This window comes from Pristis pectinata, chromosome 17, assembly GCF_009764475.1.
Source record: "Pristis pectinata isolate sPriPec2 chromosome 17, sPriPec2.1.pri, whole genome shotgun sequence".
In the NCBI taxonomy this organism is placed as follows: domain Eukaryota; kingdom Metazoa; phylum Chordata; class Chondrichthyes; order Rhinopristiformes; family Pristidae; genus Pristis; species Pristis pectinata.
The window spans coordinates 20444555-20452787 of NC_067421.1; positions in this window are offsets into that span (position 1 = coordinate 20444555).

Consider the following 8233-nt stretch of genomic DNA (forward strand, 5'->3'; position numbering starts at 1 on the left):
ATTTCACAGTAGTATTGTATGCTGTAATTTAATGTTTGTATACACTGCACTAATGCTCTTCTGCCTTAGATGGGAAATGTACAACACCAACATTTGATGTTGATGGTGTTGGTGAGATGCAGAGCTTGAACATTTCACGCATGCTGTAGAAACACTCTGGGGAAAATAAAACTCCCTTTTTTTTCTGAAAATTGTTGTGGATGACATCCAGTTGCATCACTTCCTGAGCAGAATTATTGAAATCTTCTCACTGAATCTGATGAATGATTCCAGTTCTTTTCCAGAATCTGCCCAGGATATTTTTCCTGATCAGATGGGTTGACGTCTTCTTCAGAATCTTCATCTGATGCAATGGCTGACTTAGAATAACAACATTTTGGATGATTTGATCATCAGTTAAAGTTGAAGTGATTTTGATATCAGCATCCATATTCACCAGTTCTTCAACTTCCTGCTCTCCAAGTTCAGTGAATGGGTTTTGGGGGTTCAGAATTCTTGACAACATCCAAGGTTTCACCAATTGATATCATTTTGCATCCTTTGAAACCTTCAAACTCTTCTTCATCAGAGGAATCACTCTCAAACATACTGAACAGTAAGCATTTCCTCCAAGCTCTCTTCAAAGTTTGAATCTTCACAGAATTCCATGTACATGCTAAGCTGCTGCTTCGATGGTGCACTTAGATTGAAATTCTTGAATGCTACCCTCATTGTTCACCAAATTACATGTGAAATCCTTCCTGTAAAATATTTTCATGTGTGGAGATTTTCTTGATCCATCACCCATGTAAGGCAGGCAAGAAAGCTGTGAACAAATCCCCAGACACTAACTTCAGCTCTGAAAGGTGGCCTCTGCTGGTATTGAAAGTAAGAATCATCTTAAAACTTCTGGCTTCAAATGTTCCATTATTGCTGGCACAAAAACACAATGGGAAAATACAAAAATAATTCTCTGTTCATCCAGGTGTCAAGTTCTGTTTTATATTCCAATGGTAGATGTGTGATGCCCTTGAAGTCGCTTGGCTTGTATTTTCCAATAATCAATACTTTACCTTGTGCATGCCTGCTGCATTATCACATGCAAGGACATTAAGACAATCTTATTTTGCTTAAAGTCAGGAGCTGTCCTCTCACTTGCACCACCTAATGTTGATTTTGGAAGACAACCATATACCTCATCAGTTTTGTCAGCAAAGTAGATTTGGCTGAGGGAAAGGGGAAGCCACCTTCTATAATTGCTCATTCAGTTTCCAAAACAAATGTTGAATTCTGAAGCCAAACAACAAAATATCTCGATTTTCTGGATTGTTACGAATGGTAAATGCTAATTCTTTACACCTATGAGACAGGGGCCTTCATTTTTGACATACCTGAAGGAGAATATTTGATCCATTGGATCTATAGGACAAATGCCAGGTTGTTAACACAAGAGACAACTAGTTACAGAAAGTTGACAGAGTAAGTAAAAATGGAAATAGGAGGCAAAGAAAGGGCATGAGTGAAGACTGATAGCAAACATGAAAGAGAATCCAAATATTCTGCAGGCACAAGCAAGAAATGGGTTGTAAGAAGAAATGTGCAATCAATTAGAGGCCAAATCTATTCATGGAGGCAGAGGTGGAATTTCCATCTCAGAGCTGCATGGGTGCTTAGTCATTCGATGTAAGTATGGCTAAAGTCATCAGAGAATTGTTCCAAGGGAATCAGGATATGGAGATCAGGTAGCAAAGTGGACCAGAGACACAAGATCAGCCATCTTATTGATTGGTAAAGCAGGCTCACTCCTGGTCTACTCCTGCTTCTACTTCTTATGTTAGAACTATAGAAAAATGCATTTGATTTGAGTGGTACTGATATAGCCAATTAGATATAACTTAGAGTTAAAGGGAACACTGTTCCCTTTATTGCCTGTGGGAGAAAATGATGGTCATGTTGGAATTCAACAAAGAGGTTCACCTCCTTGCCTCTTTCACATAACCTTTGCATTCCCATCCTCTGGATTCTTGCTGCTTGGTAGAATGGTTTTCCCTGGGGATGGTTGAAATAACAATTTTTTTTCCACAAGCACCATTTAACTCCTTCTCAGAACTTGCCTCAGAGTATACCATCCCAAATTGAATATTTCTTAGTCTCAATACTAAATATGTCCTGATGAATAAGGAGATTGTTTCCAGCCTCAGCTCTGTTCAGTGTCTTCTGGTGCACTGCATGCAACTAAGCTAATATGTTTATGCATATTTACTCCCCTGGTACAACCAGATGTAAAAAGACTGGCCAACTAGTTCCTTGGCATCCTGAGAGGGATCCCAAAACTTAGGAAGCCTTATGCTTGTGGGTTACATTCTCATTTTAATAGAATCCAACATTTGCTGACTATGTTTTCAAATCTCATTTGTTCGCTATACAGCAGGTACAATCTGACAAACTGTCAAATCTCATTCAAATGAAGTGAGATTTATTTATCTGGCAACAAAAGATTCTGCAATTTGATGGTTCTCAGTGAACCAGAGCATTATATATTTAAAATGATTTACAACACCTTACTTCTTAATCTTACTTTTGTTCTCAATAAGGGCAGACTACCTGTGTAACACGATCTATTTCAATGGATTTTTAAATTTTCACTCTTTTTTTTCCACAAATTCTTTTCAATGGTCATGACCTGATCTTGGGAGCTTTGCATTTGTTGGCCTTTGTGCCTAGTAAACACTTAAGACATATTGGCATCTTCTAATACTTCTTTAGGAACAGTTTCCCAGTCACTATTCTGAAACATATCAAAGGTATTTTTTATATAATGAAACAAAACCAAATTGCAATACTAATATTTGTTACCACGTACAAACAACTAAGTTACTGTCACAGATAATTTGTTATATTGAACAATTCACAAGGTTATTTTTTCATCCTTTTATTTACAGTATTCATCTACAAAATCAACCACAATAGACAATTAAGTATTTTAACTATTAAAATATTAGCATTTCTTTGGAATGTCAGTACAAGAGGAATATGGTTTAAACCATGGCATTGGAAAGATTTTCCAAATAATGTAAAAAAAGACAATGCAATGTTTTAAGTGCATTAATCATTTTTATAACTTCCTATTTGCATCATTTATGATTAATTTTTTTATAAGTCAAGATCCAATTTATTATATAAACAATACTTAGTATGTCCATAGTTATCAATGCACTCAATGTCTAATACATAGAGGAAGAAACAAAATAAAACAAATTTTGTGTGCTGTTATAAGAATGTGCACCAATGGAAAATTAGCTTAGATCTGCTAATAAAATTGCTAATAAATTAGGATCATAATTTATCAAGAATTTTGTAGTTAAAAATAACTTTTCTTTTTGGTATTAAGGGTAAATCTTAATGATAATCGCGTCTATATGGAATGGCCATTAAAATCAGGGTTTCAAAGAAATGAACAAGGAATCTGAGCATTTCCAGCTAATTGGATGAACTAAATTGTTCTCTATTTTTCTTGCAAATCTCAGTTTCTGCTCTGCAGTTGAATGATCCTTAATTGCAAGATGAGTTTTGTGAAATTATCTCACCATTTCCATCACAATTTTCTCCAATATAATTAATGCACAGTAGTGCACTGATGAGATCAAATTAATTTTGCCATGTTCAGTAGCCTTTTCCAAGGATGGGAGAACCATGTCAAATCATAATGTCATGAGCATGAAACTGTAACCTTTTTTTGGGTAACATATGTGCACCATAGTGTGATAAGCTATAAGTTTGTAGTATTTAAAGCATGTTGCAATAATCTTGGGGTTTCAAAAGTAACAATGATGCTGCAGTACGTCAATGATCTGAAAACAAACTATAAATTAACATTCAAGGGAACAATTCTTCCATTTGGCTTGAGGTAATTAAACAAATTAAAATGAAATTCTGCTGCAGGGTCTCAATTGTGTAGATGCTACAGATGAAGAAGTAACAGAGTTAAGCTAAGCTCAACCACTCTGAAAGCCACTACCATTTTCCTTGTTGCGGTGTCCAAAACAGAACTGATTCAAGTATCTTCCAGGAAATAATGACCCAGACTGGGATGACACAGCAGTGCAACTAGCAGAGCTGCTGCTTCACACCTCCAGCAAGCTGGGTTCAATCCTGAGCTCTGGTGCTGTTTGTGTGGATTGTGCATGTTCTCCCTGTCACTGTGTGGGTTTCCTCTGCATGCTCTGGTTTCCTCCCACACTCCAGCGATGTGCAGGGATGGCAGATTAATTGGCCACTCTAAATTGCCCCTAGTGCATAGATGAGCAGTAGAATTGGAGCAGTGTTGATGGGAATGAGAGGTGAATAACATGGAATGAGCATAGGATTAGTGTAAATGGGTGCATGATGGTCAGCACACACTCAGTGGGCCAACGAGCCTGTGACTGTGCTATATGACTTCATGGATATTCACTCTTGCAAATTAGCTTAGATCTGCTAATAAAATTGCTTAGATCTGCTGATAAAATGATGCAATGAGAAACATGCCACTTTCCCATGCAAACTTAGGTCTGGAGTAGGAATCTCTCTCTCTCTCTCTCTCAATCATCTGGAGATCCCTGGCCCCACCCTATTGGAGATTTACCTCTCGTCCTCTTCCCCCCCCCCACCCCCACACTTGCTGCAATTTAAAACTAAATTATTTTCTCACTTTCTCCATTCTGACAAAGATTCTTTGGCCAGAAATGTTAACTTTTTCGCTTTCTACAGATACTGCCTTACCACCTAGGTTTTTCCAGTATTTTCTCTTTTTGTTTCAGTTTTTCATAATCTGCAGTTTGTTGATTTTAATTAATATAGGTCTGAGTTCACGTTGGTATCATTGTTACTTCACAGTGTTGTCTCCTCTACATTGGAAATATCAAACACTGATTGGGTAATCGCGTTGCATTAACATGAATGCTCCATTGAGTTTGCAAGGGAGGACATGGGTTTCTAGTTGCCTGTCACTTTAATTCTCTATCTCAATCCAATTCTGACCTCTCTGTCTTTTGGCCTCTTACATTCTTCCAATGACAGCCAACTTTAGCTTGAGAAAACACATTTAATCTTCCAACGAGGCACGTTAACATTGGATTCAACAATTTCAGAGAACCAATTTTTCCAGACCTGGCCAGTTCCCATGTACGTCATCAACCTGCAATATTAACTGCTTTTCTCTCCATAGAGTTTATTATCTGCATAATGCCCTTTTTGGGGGCAGGGATGCGGCTAGAGGGGGGAGAGGCTGTGAAACTACATTTACACAGTAACAAAATAATTTATATATTTGTAAATGCACTGACTTCTCCACAATAGTCTATACTTGAATCCCAGCTTTACTAGATGTGAAAAAGTTTTGTTTTATTTAATATTTCAGGTTACACTTCAGAGCAATGCATGGTGCTAATGTTAATATTAAGGCAAATAATAGTAGGATTGAAGATTAAGATTACAAGTTATACCATAGTACACATTCCTAAATTGGTTTTGAAATTGTAAATTTATTTATGTTTAATTATTTACAAAATAACTTTGTGTCCCCATCTCACTCCCTGCAATTCCCCCTCCACCACCCCCCATGCTACATTCACATGGCCCAGATGTGAAGGGCCTGTCTTGCTGGCCTGAAGGATTTTAGACTCCAGCAGAGTGCTCTGAGCAAAGGGTTTCCAGCAGCACTGTGAGGATCCCTGCTCTCCAAAACTGCCCCCACATTTGCCAGTGATAAAAATGGAAGTGAATTTAATGGTTTTGAACATCTCTGACATTCAGGTCTAACCACGTACAGGACCCAAGAGGTAATTTTTCCAGTGTAATCCATTTGGAGTCCAGCAGTGGAGCAGATGACCAGATGCTACACTCTGAATTTGTCAGATATCTGCATGAAAGCTCAAGCATGTAAAGTCTGGACTTAGTGCTGTGAATGGACAATTTCATGTCCAACCATTGACATTAGCGAGGGAGATCCAGCTCTTTTACTTAGAGTTATAGAGCAATACGGCACAGATACAGGCCTTGCAGCCAAACAAGTCCACGCCGACAAACCTTCTTGGGAAGCTTTTGACTTGCTTGGTTACATTTTCCCTTCACTTATTGTGAGTAATAGCCTGTTGGATAGCAGCCAACATGGTCAGGACAACATAGTTATAATTTATTTCTGTAGGGACTTGGTAAGTACACTTATGTTAAAGTTAAAAAGCATTGAGGAATTGCTCCATTACAACAGTTTGTATCTGAATTCCAATAAGCTGCATTGTTCAAAATAAGAAACAGTTTATCAATTGTTCACACGTATTCCAATGCCCACAGTGCTTTCAAACAGAGAAGTAAATGCAGCATATTCAATTGATACAGATCAGAAGACAAATGGAGGGAAATGGTTGAGGTACACAGCAATCAGTAGTAGCACTCTTAGAACTTTAAACTAAATCTCTCCTTATGATTTGCCCTCAGAATTACAAAAACAATTTGACAATCAATGTTTCCCTTTTACTGATAACATGCGAGCATTGTCAATCACTGAACATAATGAACAATGCTTCACTCAGGAGTGGCTGCTCTTTAGCCAGTCAGAATTTGATTTAAATCTACTATTTAGTTACAACAGTAGCAACAATTCAAGCAGCAAGTGATAGGTTCCAGAAGACAATCACTGCTCAATTTTCACACATTTTGGACTGATGTTGGGTCCAGATTCCAAACAGATTTCCAATTTTGCTTCACTATGGATCCAAATGACACCCATTTTGAATGGATGCTGTAGCAAGAGCCTAAAAGGGAGAGAAAGTCAAGCCAGTAGAGAGCTAACATTCCTTTCTGGTAGGGCCTAATTACAAAGAGGTAACAGTTCAGATATTGATGCTGAATTAGATGCTGATTATTCTGCCATGTATTTTAGTAATATTTTAATTTAGGACAAAAAGGTCATGCTTTAATTAGCTTTAGTATTACTAAGTCTTTCAAAGAGTGGCATCTTTATTGATAAAGACCTTGTGCAATTTGAAAATTATTTAAGTTCCTTGATTTGGGGTTATATAGCACTGTCACAACACAGCTGGTAATGGCCACTTTACAGATTGAGATGACAGCACAACTGTTCACCAAGTCATGTGACCCTGTAAAAGTAGGTAAGTTTGAAGGTGAATGAAAACTTCCACCACTGTCTTTAACCTACTGATTATGATGGTCTTGGCACAGCCCCTCACCGCTCCAAACCCATAAATGCAGTTTTACATTTTGTGTTGACTTAAGTGTTAATTCAGTCATTAAGACACATCACCCTTCTATAGCAGCCTATTGTGTCAAAGGTAAACTATCCCCCTTGCCCTTCTTGATCCACATGCAGCCAAACGTTTCACCACCATCCTCCTCCATTGTCTCTCCACTGTCTTCCAATTGCTTAAAAAAATTGTGGGTTTGATATGGAGCCAAGAGAACCACTGTGCAGATCCAGCCAGGAATTCCCTGAAAGAGGTTAAAGGGTGAGAGATATGTTAGGGTTTTACACACTTATAACTGACAAACTTTTGGGTCACTGGACGATTTTCAATAGATCAAGGTCAAAGTTGAGTGTATTGTCATATGCACAAGTACATGTATGCACAGGATGCAATAAAAACTTACTTGTAACAGCATCACAGGCACATAGCCTCAGGTAAGCAGCATTCACAAGAAAAAAAATATTTACACAATTTTTACAAGAAAGAACACAATTGGAATTTTAAAAAAGTCCATTTTAGTACAAAGGAATCAAAGTGGTCATAGTGTTGCTAAACTGTAGTGATTAGGGTTGTGTAGGTTGGTTCAAGAACCAAGTGGTTGAAGGGAAGTAGCTGTTCTTGAATCTGGTGGTGTTGGACTTCAGGCTTCTGTACCTCCTACCCGATGGAAGTTGCGAGAAGGTGGCACAGCCAGGATGGTGGGTATCTTTGATGACGATGTTGCCCTTTTGAGACAGCGCCTCCTGTAGATACTACCAATGGCGGGGAGGGATGTGCCCTTGATGTATTGGGCTGAGTCCACTACTCTCTGCAGCTTCTTGCGTTCATTACTATCGCAATGATTGAACAGCTTTGCTGTAACCCTCAATATAAAGTTGAGGAATTTTTATCGACAATTAAGCATGTTGAAATTGATATATTGAAGTAAAAAGATAACTTTATACAAAAGTCTTTACGCAAACATATTTAAGTATGTACATGCAAAATGAAAATGGCAACAAATTGAATAAATG